This window comes from Erinaceus europaeus, chromosome 10, assembly GCF_950295315.1.
Source record: "Erinaceus europaeus chromosome 10, mEriEur2.1, whole genome shotgun sequence".
Taxonomy (NCBI): domain Eukaryota; kingdom Metazoa; phylum Chordata; class Mammalia; order Eulipotyphla; family Erinaceidae; genus Erinaceus; species Erinaceus europaeus.
The window spans coordinates 43,631,461-43,646,011 of record NC_080171.1 but is presented as its reverse complement, the minus strand read 5'-3'; positions in this window follow the sequence as shown (position 1 = coordinate 43,646,011).

The window sequence follows — 14,551 nt, the reverse complement described above, 5'->3', positions numbered from 1 at the left end:
ATTCCACCGTGCTCTGAGAAGATGTTTGGGATGATTTCAATACTCCTGAATTTTCTGATGCTGTCTTTGTGGCCTAATATATGGTCTATCCTTGATAATGACCCATGTGGACTTGAGTAGAATGTGTATTCCAGTTTCTTGGGATGAATGACTCTGAAAATGTCCAATAGTTCTAGTTTATCTATCTCCTCATTTAGCTCCCTCATTTCTTTATTGATTTTCTGCCTGGATTATCTGTCAAGCTGAGAAAGTGGGGTGTTGAAATCCCCTACTATTACTGTGTTGCTGATAATATATTGTGTAGTTCTTTCAGTAGATGTTTGATGTATTTAGATGGCTTCTCATTGGGTGCATAGATGTTAATAATTGTTGAGTCCTCTTGATTGACAAATCCTCTGAGCATTAAGTAATGTCCATCCCTATTTTTTAAAATTTTATTTATTTTAAAGTCTATCATCTCAGATATGAGGTTAATTGTTCCTGCCCTTTTCTGTGGGCCATTGGCTTGTATGATAGTTTTCCATCCTTTTACTTTGAGTCTGTGTTTGTCTTGTTGAGTGGGTTTCCTGTAGACAGCATATTGTTGGGTTGTTTTCTGATCCATCTTCCTACTCTGTGCCTTTTAATAGGTAAATTTAGGCCATTGACATTTATTGATATGATAGATTGAAGATATTTTAATGCCATTCTTGTAGATTTTTAAAGTATTCTAATATATGGCATATTTGTGGTGGTCTGACTGTTTATAGGAGACCTTTCAGAACTTCTTTCAGGGCAGGCTTAGTGATAGTTGATTCTTTCAACTGTTAATTGTCTGAGGTTTTTATGCCTCCATTTAGTCTGAATGACAGTCTAGTAGGATATAGTAGCCTTTGTTGAAAGCCTTTCTCATTAAGCCCTCAATAGATATCTTGCCATTCTCTTCTGGCCTGTAGTGTTTGTGTGGAGAAGTCTGTTGCTTATCTTATGGGTTTTCCTTTGTAGGTGACTCTTTGTTTTTCTCTTGCAGCCTTCAGGATCCTTTCTTTATCCTTATTCCTTTCCATTATAAATATGATGTGTCTAGGTGTCTTTAAGTCTGGGTTAATTCTGTTTGGGACCCTCTGGGCTTTTTGAACCTTTATGTCTTTGATGTTGTCTAGACTAGAAAAGTTCTCAGCTATTATGGCCTGAAGAATGCTTTCTTCCCCTCCCTCTCTTTCTTCCTCTGATAAGCCAATAAAGTGTATATTATTTATTTTGAAGTCACCTCATATGTTTCTGTTGTTGTTTTAAGTATCTCTTAATCTATTTTTGAGATCTCTTCTTTTTTAGTTGTCTCTAATTCATCGTCGATCTTGCTAATTCTGTCTTCAGCCTCATTTATTCTATTCTCTCTCCCCTGTCCTGTTTTCTGGAGTTCATCTATTTTGTTACCCTGTTCTGATACTATTTTAGCTTGTTCAGCTAGTTGTGTTCTTAGCTCTGCTTTTTCATCTTTCAGCTCTCTAGTAACCTTGAGTTAGTGTTTTCTTCCAGAGTTTCATTTTTTGTTTCACATTTCTGATGATAATTTTTTCAAATTTTTTACTCATTCTTGTGACTATTTCCTTAACAAGCATTTGGATGTTAACCTTACTATTTTTTGGTTCAACATTTGGGGGGCTTTTTGCTGGACTCTTGTCCTGGTTCATTTCTCCAGTTGGTTTAACCAATCTATACAGTATGCTATGAGGTCCCTCTCTTAGTATTATTATTTCAAATTACTAATCACTCTTGCCTGGATTGACTTGTGTCTAAGTAAGGTACTTAAAGAGTTCACAGTTGTGAATATTAACAGTTGTTTCAATATTATTTCAATCCCTGAGTTGGATCACAGAGGCTGTTAAAAGCTTTTTTTGTTCTTTTTCTTCCCTGTAGGCTATGGGAGCCTGAGGGCTTTTAAACTATAAGTAGGCTTCTTAGCTTAATCACTGACTCCTGACCAAGAGATAAAGCAGGGTGGAGGAGAGAGAGCACAGTGGTTATCCAGTGAGATTCTTGCACCCTAAGTATCCAAAGCTTCAGGCTCAATTCAGCTTCTTTGCAATCTGGGCAGCACTGCTGGGCCCTGTGAGTTTCTAAACAAGCCCCGTTTATGGTCTGTAGGTTCTGAGGCAATTATTCAACATGTTCTCATCAGGAGAACAATGTGGAAAGTCTCCCACTATACAGCCCCACTGCTAGGCCACCAAGGTATAGCTCTTCTCCTGAGTTTCCTGATCAGTTCTCTGTTCCCAGATGTAAGTACAGGACCTCGCCCTTGCTGCTCCAGCTTCTGAGGGCAGTAGCAATGGAGACTCACAGTTGCATTTGGTGAGTCTTAGGGGAGTCCTCTCCTCCCCTCAGCAGTCTTTTTGTTGGTAAAGCAGACTGGAGGTGCTGCCTCAAGTGGTAAATTGCTGGACTGTTACCAGCCACTTAATCTCTCCTTAAGTTCCTCTCTGTCCATGAGCCACACGTGTTTGCACTCACTGGTGGTTTAGTGGGTTCCTGAATTCATTCTAGTCTTGCCTTGTTTGCTGTCCCAGGTGGTCTCCTTTGGTATTCCTAGTTGACCCAGGAGAGGAGAGGAGAGGAGAGGAGAGGAGAGGAGAGGAGAGGAGAGGAGAGGAGAGGAGAGGGGAGAAACACAGCTGCTGCTGCTCCATAGCCCCATCTTTGGAAGTCTCCCTATGTTTTTTTTTTTTACTTAGTGATTTAGTAATGATCAATAAGATTGCAAAATAACAGGGGTACAATTCCCCATAGTTCCCACCACCAGAGTTCAATGTCCCATGAACTCCACGGAAAATTCCTAGTTCTTTATCCTTTTGGGGGTATAAGCCAGAGTTCTATAATGCATAAATTGCATAATGTAGAAGGTCTAGCTTCTGTAATTTCCAAGCTTTAAAATATTTTCATTTAATATTTTTTCATAAAACATGCTGACATCAAATTATTCTCCAACATGCATTTTTTAAGTAAAATTGCACATACATAAAACAATGGAAGAATGAAGAAATTACCTGTCAGTGGGAGCATATTTTTCTGTTCAAAATCATTACTAATCATGAGTGTGTGGAAAATATAACAAAGGGTTATAGCTTTGGGTCAAAGCAACAGATGCCTGTAGATTTAAATGTTGATTGAACTTAGCTGTTGCTGTTATGGCACTATTATCCCTCATCTACATACTTTATTTTCCACATTTGCTTCCATTTCAGTGGTATTATAAAAACAAGATATCTGGTAACAAACACTTTGAGTCCTGGTGAAACTGTCATTCAGAGCCCTCTGATCATCTTCCCTTATCATTTACCCTCTGAGAGTATGGACCAAAATTCTTTATGATGTGCAGAAGGCAGTTCTGGCTTCTGTAATAGTTTCTCCACTGAACATGGGTGTTGGTAGATCAATCCATAAACCCAGCCTGTTTCTCTCTTTCCTTAGTGGCATAGAGTTCTGGAAAAGTAAAATTCCAAGATATATTGGCAAGACATCTTCTCAGGAATATCAGGATGGAATCTAGTAGCATCTGCAATTTGGTGGCTGAAATGACATAAGATAGAATGCAAAGTAAAATGTTTAATAGACAGGAACCAAAAAGTATAAATAGAGCATATGACAATAGGCACCAGAGGGTGGGAAGAAACTAGGATGTATATTTTAGGTATTCTTAGGTGCCCTAACTTTAGTATAATCTTTACTTGAGCTTGATAGCTAGCATGGAGTTAGACTAGAAATATTGTCTGGGAAGATGGTGTCAGAGTTGAGAATGGAATTAGAAATCTAAGTTAGAGAAAAGAATAGGTCCTGAACTTGAAAAAACTATGTAAATACAATTAACTGTTTACATTGATCTGATTGGTGCCTATGTATATTCTTATTTAGCAAAGGAGCACTAACTTTTGATTCCTGTCAGACTGAGCTTAGAGTCCATATTCATCATTAAGTGAGCCAGTCTCTTGCCCTTTTCCAGTTTTTGTAGTTCCTTCTTTGTCTGGCAAGCTTAGACTTTCTCCCATTTATTAAAGCATTTAGTGTCATTTGTTTTATCTGAACATGTATTAGGTTTATGGAGTCTGGCATCAACTTAGGGAAAAAACAGATATAAGACTTTAGTGAGGTCTAAGTTTACCTCAAGTATTTTATATTGTTTGATTATTCTAATAAAGGTTGTCGGTTGTCATAGGGACAATAATTGTCCTTTGCTTGTTACATATTTTTTGCCAGTTGTATACAATGTTTTATCTGAAGATTTTCAAGGAATGATGATAATGCTGATGCCCTGTCAGAAGAGATTGTGATGGGAATGCAAATCTTTCTTACTTTTTTTGTATATTTAGTTGAGTAGATAGAGTGATTGAAGGAAGTGAATTAGAGAATAGGAGAGTAATCAAGAAATAATCGTATCAGAATTTGAACCCATATAGAACTCAACTCCAGAGATACCAACTGTCACTGTATTATGAGATGTTTGCTGTTTATTTTTAATTGAGAACATCAAAATCATTCAACTACTTGGCATAAACCTAAAACTTCTACCCACCTTCCAGTTTCTCCTTAAATGTACAGATTATAAACTTTTTGATAGTAAATTCTATGTCTTACTAATCTTTATATTCTTCATACTATCTAAAAGAGTATCTGAATACCATGAACACCATAAATAACTGAGTGAGAGCATTAAGACACAATTAATGATGAATATAATATTCTTTAATAGTATGAAACTTTAATAGTTTCAAAAAATTTTGCTTAGAGCTATGCACCAACTTTAGTCAGTTTGGTTACATGTCTTTATCATACATTGTCAGTGTCACTTTCATAACTGGATCAAATTAATAATAACCAGAAACTGTTAAAGTATCTGAATCTGGAAATTCAGAAATGTCAGGGTGAATATCAAATTATTTTTGGTTTATAGCCAAATATTTGTTTATTTTGGCAAGTACAGTTTAGTTTCTTGTGATTTTAACATTTGGTTGTATGCTATCATGTTTTATACCAATGCCAAATACCTATAAATATTTTCATGTAACGAAGAGTAATGTTCCAAAATCTTGGTTAATTCTTGGAGTGCCATCAATTAGGAAAGTCAGAAATAGTAGATTTCTTTGGGTGATTCTTAAGAATCGTTTATAAAATTTTTACTAGAGCTGTTTTGAAGAAATAATCCAGATCTGCTAAATGAATCATGCCATTAAGTACTCCTGATTTCAATTATTTTTAGTAAAGAGGTAATTAACATTATACATAACAGGGATTTATTCAGGTTTCCATTAGATAGCTTTTAATTACAGTATTATTTTGATAATCTTAGGTAGAAAACATGTTAATCTTATTAAAAGAAGGTTAATTGTGTATGCAGGTGGTCTGGGAGGTGGTACAGTGATAAAGCTTTGGACTCTCAAGCATGAGGTCCTGAGTTCGATCCCCAGCAGCACATGTGCCAGAGTGATGTCTGGTTCTTTCTCTCTCCTCCTATCTTCCTCATTAATAAATAAATAAAATATTTTTTAAAAAATTGTGTATGCAGACTATATAGTCAGAAGATGAAAGCTCAGCAGGATATTTTCTGGGCATTTCTACTTGAGCTAGTTAACAGTTTGTCATTCAGGGATAGTAACCAAATCTTTTATATTCTATACACAAGACTTAAAGAGTTATTAAAGAGATGTATTAGCAAGTCAGTGTAGAAATAAAAATATGTATAACCTAAAGACATGTCTAGGGACTGACTAAATACTTTCTATTATAGATCTAAAAGTATATAATTATAAAAATTCTTCACCATGAGTAGAAGAGATTTTGATTCCATATGTCTACATTTGTATGTCCAAAGTATACCAGAACTAAAAAAATGTTAAAGACTCCAGGCTATGTTTTATACATGACAAATTTAAATTTAGAGAAGATAAATGACTTGTCTAAGATCAAAAAGATACCTGGCAATATATATGTGACTTGGGTAATTTTAACCTGAATTTTAAAATATAATACCTTTTGATAGGAAAAGTAATAATAAAGAAAGAAAGATTAACATATAAAGACTTCAAAAAGTCATGTAGTTCAGTCTCCTGCTCTGTAGGGAACTTCTTCTGACACAAAGCCAGTCTCTGACTAAAAACTATATGTAAATTATTTATACCTCTCTATTCACAAGAAACTGTTGCAAAAGCTTCCTTGTAGAAATACATGTTTTTAAAAAATCTATCTTCCTTCATTTCTTCTCTTGGCTTTCTATTTCTATGCAAGTTCCAATAATCATCTTTCTATTGCATGAGTTTCAGATTTTTTTTACTGCATGAGTATCATCTGATACTTCCTACCAGTTCAACAATATAATGTATCCTGTTTCTGGATGATGCCTAGAATTAAACTCGATTTAACAAATAGTATCTGACTGCTACTTAAGTATGTTTTTATATGGCCACTGTACTATACTTTTAACTTGTTTGATTAGCTGTGTACTTTCTATGGTTTCAGTTACCCTCATGAAACAACATAGACTACTTTATAGGAGACTCATATATTTGATTTTTTTTAATTGGATGCCCTTTTTGTTGTTTCATTTTAAAATCAAGATTGGATTAACCATAAAAATTTGCTAGCATCACCCTTTTAATTGTCAAAAGTACTCTCAGTTTAGATTGAATTGCTGAAAGAAGTCATGCACATTAAAAAGAAAAACAGTGAATTCCAAATAAACTGTTATAACATGTACATCATTTCTGACATATGTTTTTCCTAAAGCTGTTTTGCATCAATTTGTACAAAGCATAAGTCAAAACAGAAGTTAAAAATAACTAAGTACAGCGACCTTGTTTGGACTTTATTATTTTTCCATCATCATCATTATCATCAACATCATCATCATCATGAGTTTTGTTTTTGTGGTTTTTATTTTTTTTTCAAAGCAAGGACATTGCATAAGTGAAATGTCACCACTCAGGGGCACTTTTTATTCCATAAGAGGAAAAAAAAAACTTCAGTTGGCACCACATCACCCCCCATAGGGTACACGGATTTCAACCTGAACTCCACATTTGGCAAGACCTGCATCCTAGCCTGTTGTATTAGAAAGTGGTGGATAAGGGTATGTTTAAAATATTTAAGGAGACAAACGTTAGGGAAATCTGCTGAAAATCAAAGACTGGAACCAAGATGGGTGGCAGAGAAAGGAGTTTATTTGTGCAGACCAAGAGTTCAGGTCACCCTGTGGACTTGCAGTCCCTATAGAAATTTTTAACATTATCTTTATACCATTTTGCAATGCAAAAGTAAGTTAAATTAGCCTCAGATTACAGAAGCAGCATGAGCAGTTATATCAGATAAGTACTCATTGGGGTTAGGGTACAGGGAATCTTGTTTTTCAAGACCAGGAAAAGAGAGTGGGTAGGTTTACTGGAATTTGCCTCCAGCTAAAATTTTCTGTATTCTTTCTGATTCCCTCTCACTAACAGCCCAGGAAGTAGCACAGTATTAAAATTGTAGACTTGCAAGCATAAGGTTCCAATTTCAATCCCCAGCATTGCACAGGCCAGAAAGATTCCTCTCTCTTTCTCTACCCACCTTCCCACCCTTTCTCTCATAAGTTAAAAAAAAAAACACTTAAACATAAAATAGTTACCAAGAAGTTCAATGAATATCAATTCTACAAATAGACAACTCTGTCACCCAGAAATTCATCTTGTCTTCTGAGTATGAGAAATGAAACTAGCAATAATATGAAAATAAAAATGATGACTGACAGTGGAGGGTAGATAGCATAATGGTTATGCAAACAGAATCTCATGCCTGAGGCTCCAAAGTCCCAGGTTCAATCCCCTGCACCAGCACAAGCCAGAGCTGAACAGTGCTCTGGTTAAAAAATTAAAAAAAAAAAAAAAAAAAGAAAAGAATAATAATGAGAAGAAGACAAGGAGAAAATTAAACTATCAGGTAAGGGATATAGAGAATTTTTGAACCACGATGTAATTTTTTTAGAATATTTCAGGAAATGAGTTAGTCATATAAAAATACATTACTCTAAACAGAAGAAAGAGCAGTTATAAAGGCCATAAGAAAAATGCTTACGTAAAGTAAGAACTGTTTAGATGGCATGGGTAACTAGACTATCAGGCACAGGAAGACATCAGAAGAGAAAGAATATCTGAGAAAAAAGACTCTGGTGGGGGGTACATAGAATGATTATACAGAGACTCTCATGCCTGAGGTTCCAAAGTCCCAGGTTTAATCCCATACCACTATAAACCAGAGCTGATCAGTGCTCTTGTAAAAAAAAAAAAAATTAGCAAAGAAGACTCATAATTCCTAGTTAAAAATATATATATACATACACATACTTATTTAATTCTAAAGGAGATTAGGGATTTATAGATAGCAAAAAAAAACTTTAATTTCTGAGGCACCAAAGATCTCATGTTTAATCCCCAGTATTACTATAAACCAGAGTTTAACAGTCTCTGGTAGAAATAACAACAACACGAACAATAATAGTAGCAATAACTTAAATTTTTTATTGAAAGATTAATATGATCAGTGATATATTTTAGGTAGTTTTCCCATTCCCAGTTAATATATATATATATATATATATATATATATATATATATATATATATACACATACTTATTTAATTCTAAAGGAGATTAGGGATTTAGAGATAAAAAAAACTGGTAGAAATAACAACACCAACAATAATAGTAATAATAACGTAAATTTTTTATTGAAAGATTAATATGATCAGTGATATATTTAAGGTAGTTTTCCCAGGCTTCAGGTTTGAGAAGTGATTTCTCAGGGCAAGACAATAGCAGTTATACTAAGATGGAGTTAGTTGAAATAATGCAGGTGGATCAAATTATGACTTTGTACTAGGGAGATGTTTCTGAATTCTAGATACACATTTTCTTGAAAGTAGAGTGATAATGGACTAGAATACAAACTAAATGTAGGATAGGGGAAGTGGGGCTTTGTATAACATTGGCTGGAAAAACTAAATCAAAGTCTGTATAGCAAATACCTTGTCAGTACAGAGGGAACAGTATTGGTTAAAAACAAATAATCTATCTGGAATTAAGAGACTAAACCATTATATAAAAATATAAATATCCCCTAAATATGGGAAATTTAGGGGTTAATAACCATTACTTAATCTAGTCCAAATAAATGGAGGTCCATTTCTCCATGAGTGAAAATGTCTCATTCTAAGTGTAAATCAACTTTATCCAGGTGATAGATAGAATGGGGACAAGGGAAAACTATCTGGGCTTATGTTTCTGCAACTTAAAAGTAGTTAAAATGTTCATGTTGTTATTATTTTATTGCTTTATCTCTTAAATATTAATATATTTTCACTAAGCTTTCTTACCACCAGCAGGAAGTTGGTTCTAAGGCTATATTCTTCCTGATTTATTTTTAAAAATTTTCATTAAGTATCCATTTTGTGCTAAGATCTCTATGCTGAGGGTTGAAAAGCATAAAAGGATTAATTATATTTGTATCTTTTCCACATGAGCTAAGAGCACATTTTTTATCTTCCAAATTAACACCTAGCTGTTTAATTGAGTCCACTAAGATATTCATTTCTTTCTTTTCAAATTGCTAGTATGCCAGATTTGTAATTTCATGTCCAATATGAACTAATTACCTGGTTTACTAGTCGACACATCAGCCCCTTAGGGGCTTGTTTTACCCATCCTCCACCAAGTATATTTAGAATCTGTCAAGTAGCATAGACAAAATTATATTTAATTAATGAGTATATGAATTCCCAATTCAATTCTAACTTTATTTTTTACCATAGATCATAGAACTGTGAAAAATCAATATATGTTTATACTTGGTCATGCATTATATGCATTTTCCTTGTTGAATCTATATCAAAAGTCTTGCTTCACTGCTTCTATTAGAGATTTTATTTTTGTTATTTTCTTTTCTTCTTCTTTTTTTTAACCAGAGCACTGCTCAGATGTGGACATTGGCACCTGGCTTTGAACCTGGGGCCTTTTATAAGCAAATTCTGTGTACCCCATCTGCCCTTATATACATATATTTCAATCATTTATAATCTAAATTTAGTACCACTTACAGAAAAAATAATTTTCTCATTAGCACATCTACTTAGTTTCTCTCCACTTTCACATGTTAAATACTACCCCTACATTTTAATTCTTATCAGTATCTTTGACCGTGTGATCCATTCTTTTTTTTATTTTAATTTTTATTTATTTATTTATGTTTATTTATTTTTCCCTTTTGTTGCCCTTGTTGTTTTTTATTGTTGTAGTTATTATTATTATTGTTATTGATGTTGTCATTGTTATATAGGACAAAGAGAAATGGAGAGAGGAGGAGAAGACAGAGAAGGAGAGAGAAAAACAGACACCTGTAGACCTGCTTCACTGGCTGTGAAGCAACTACCCTACAGGTGGGGAGCCGGGGGCTCGAACCGGGATCCTTACTTCAGTCCTTGTGCTTTGAGCCACATGTGTGCTTAACCCGCTGCGCTACTGCCCAACTCCCTGTGATCCATTCTTTTATCATAGTTATAATCATCACTGTTGTCTAGATATCTGATTTTTAAGCATTCAAATTTAGGCCCTCTGAAATCATTGCCCTCGTTTTTTTTGTTTGTTTTTTCATGATCATTTACACAGGAATGAAAAGGCTTTTCTTTCAAATCCTCTGTGAAATCAGGTATAATGTTACTCATATTAAAAAAGAAAAACCAATAATGATTATAAATGCATTTTAACATGTATCTAATTTTATAATCAGAGTCACTACATTCCATACCAATTTTCCTTCATATTTTGTACAATAAGGGGATTGATCTGGCAGTAAACAAATTCAAAGTTAAGGATCTATGAAAGTTATTAACCTCTCAATGCCCCATTTAGCTTTTCCTATTCCACAAGAATCAATGATAAACACACTCATTCATTCTATTTTCTTCATTAAAGCAATGAGTGAAGAAGCCTGGTCTTCTTTTGTGTTTCACCTGACTGATGTTTATATGATTCTAAGAACATAGCACCATTGTTGCCACAATATAGAAAGTGCTTTTTATTTTTATTTTTTTTCTTTTCAACTTTCCCAGGATGGCCACATATTCTATGTAGGGGAACTTTAAATTTTATTTGATTTTCAAGTGCCGCACTCACCACACTTCTCTCTAGAATGGACTCAACTTCCCAAATCCAAAAGTTGATTCATTATCATTCTGGGCCATCTTTCTCCTCTCCGGCCATCTTTCAGTCAAATGTTTTAAGACTCTTCTAGAATTCTGAAATTGAGAAATGTTGATTTATCGATTTACTGTCTCCTACATGTTTCTGTAGTTCTAAGTTCAGAGGAAGACCATCTAAGTGCATAGTCATTGTATTTGGTAGAGTTTCTTTGCTGTTGTTAAATTTTTTCAAAGCTTTCTGTTTTCTGAGTATCCACTTAACCACAGTAGTGAAACAGAAACTGCTTGTTGCTTTCCACTGAAAATTATACTTTGGACTCAAGCCAAGCTGCCTTCACCAGGGCTAATATAATTCACAACTGGAAGAAGACAATCAATTAATCAATACTATAATTTGGAACTGACCAGGGTAGTAACACTCACAGCTATTAGACAAAATGACTGACAGCATTTAGGATTAATGAGGTAGCAAGAGCAGGCAAACCAAAGATTCATTTAAAGACTTTTCCTCCTGAAATCAAACTACCCACTCTATTTTTTTTTTCTCATTTTGTGACACCACAATGAAATCTAGTATAAGTAAGAATTTGAAGGACAGAGACTTAGCCACTGCAATGATTTTAAACAAGAATTTAAACAAATCATGTAGATGCAAATCAGGGAAGTGGTCTGATTGTTAGTGTTAGATTTCTCAGAAATCTAAGAATCATGACTGAAGTTGTTTTTCTGTATTTGGGCTTTCTTTAGTACTATATTATGCAACCAAAGGTATATTTTTGAATAAATAATCACTATTTAAACTGAAAAAACTTCAGATATTTTCCAGAAAACTTTATAGTTTACTCTAATAGCCGAAGTAAAGTAAATGAATAGAGCTTTTTAAAAACATATTACCTCTGGTGCCTGCAACTTAACCATAAATATCAGTTCCTCCCAGTCTCTTCTGACAGAATCATCAAATCTTAGAGATATTATTGACAAAACAAAGGTTTTCCAAAAGCCATTGGTTGAATGTTTATAAAGATGTGTTCAAGTTAAGCAAAAAATGTTTCTTTGTTTTTACCATGGTGCTAGTTTCAGTTCTCCTTGAATTGGGCACAGTTTCTGAGCTTTCTAGATACAGACAGCTTTTCAGAATGTGTGTGCCCTACAATCTCAAAAGCCAACCAAAGAGAGTTAAACATAATAATATGCTTTTTTTTTTTCCAAGTAGAAAGTAATCTACTTTGCATGTGTGAAAGCCAGGTTTGAGCCCATCCCCCACGTCACCTTTGGAAACTTCAGTACTGGGGTCTCTTTCATTCTATTTTCCTCTCTGTCTCTATCTATAAAATAATAATAGCCAGTTCCAAATAATCCTTATGCCAAAGAGGCATGTATAGAGTTTATATCTTCAGTTCTCCTTCACCATTATCTATATCTATATCTGAGGATATATATCAGCGGCATAACAAGACCCATATAGGAAAAGAAAATCTGTTTTTAACAAAGATTAAGCACCATTTTTAATCAGAATATTCAGTATGGGTTTGTCTTAATCTTTTTGTTTAATTTGTTAAACTGAAGAAACTTACATGGAATATAATCCAATTAGATTTTCCTCCAAATAGTTGCCATATATTCATAAACAAAAGGGCACTGAAATGTAAAAATCATCTTGGTCTTGAGTCAAAGACATTAAATTTAGAAACCGATATACAGTGTAGAGTTGGTTAGAAATCAAAATAGAATTCTACATAATATGACCTTTTTATATATTATCTGTGATGTCTTTTGAATGTTAAAAAGTGAAGTAATATTTAGGAAATATCATGAGAGTTTTAGATAAGAAAACTTACAGAAGAAAGGGGGGTTTATGTGCTAAGGAGATAGTATATTAACAGGATGGGAGTGTTCAGTTATAAATTCTACATATTATAAAAGTTTTATAAAAGAATTTTCCATATTTCCAGTAGTAGGGGAGATGAATTTATTTTATTTTATGTTTTAAAATAAAATAAATTGGGGTGGGCAAGTAATCAAACTAACATCATCAGTGACTAGTGGTGGGGGGATTGTAAACTTACCTATATTTGAAGACTGCATAAAAATTAGGAAGTACAAGATTAAAAGCAAGGACTGACAAAATAGCTGAGCTCACTTCGATACTGTGCTGCTTTGACATTAGCACAACTCAAATCCAAGCTCAGTGAAAGAAACTTTGATCCTGTCAGTTCTCTCTCTCTTATGTCTTTCTATCTCTAACAAAATAAATGGTGAAAAAAAGATATGACAAAACAAAAATCTTTTTTTCAGCCAAAGACACCCTTCCTCTCAGGAAGGCTAGATGGTGTGCTTCGTGTAGATAGTGCTTCGCAGGAATTTCCAGTGATTGGTTTAAAATGTTACTTTGAGGATCCTACCTAAATAAATTCTATTTTTTAATCTATTTATTTACCTTTATAATGTAAATAAGAGGCAGTGTCCAGGGAAGTGGCTCAACAATGAGGGTTCAGTACTTATGAAGTCCTAGAAGCTTTTCTTCTCCATCCCTTCACTACATACCAGGATAGTTCTATAAATAAATAAACAAGACAAGAAACTAAGGTAACATATACAAAATTGAACGTAATGGAAAAATTTAGGATTAAATTTTATATATTTGATCAGTAGTGGGACAAAGTATTTTGTAGAACTTATGTTAGAAGAATAGATTTCCATCTAGAGCAGTAGTTAATGACCTTTTTTAATGAAACATCATATTGTAAATAGTTTGAACTTTTAGAAGTCAAATAGATTATGTGGCAAATTGTCAACTTACCATTTTACATAAAAAGAACTATATATGGTGGGGTGAGGGGATGGAGGAAACCATCTAACACTCCGTTGGTTTATGTAGAGACTAGACAAATAAATGAGACAGATTGATATGAAAAATATAAAGAGATTTAATAATAACGTGTACCTCCTATGTATATGGGATAGAGTCAGAACATCTGAATAACTCACCAGATAGTTTTAGACTTCATCTTTAAACTACTTCTTAAACAGAAAATTTTGGTAAGAAGAAAAAAAAAAGGTTAATTTAAAGCCAGTTTTGTCAGGCATTCTCTTGCAAGTACTACCTTCTTCAGAAAGAAGAAATGGAGGTTAACTATGAAAGAAATTTACCCCAAAAATGGGGCAGAAAAAAAAACATGAACTTAATTTCTGTCTTGTCTAAAGACCAACTCCTCACTAGGAGTTTCAAAACTTTGTTTCAAAACTTTCAAATTCTGCCTCTTGAATCTTTTTGCTAAGATATACAGTATTTGGAGACTACCAGATTCTTGCCCCACCTATTCTATAGAACATAAATGACTATACCAGACTATG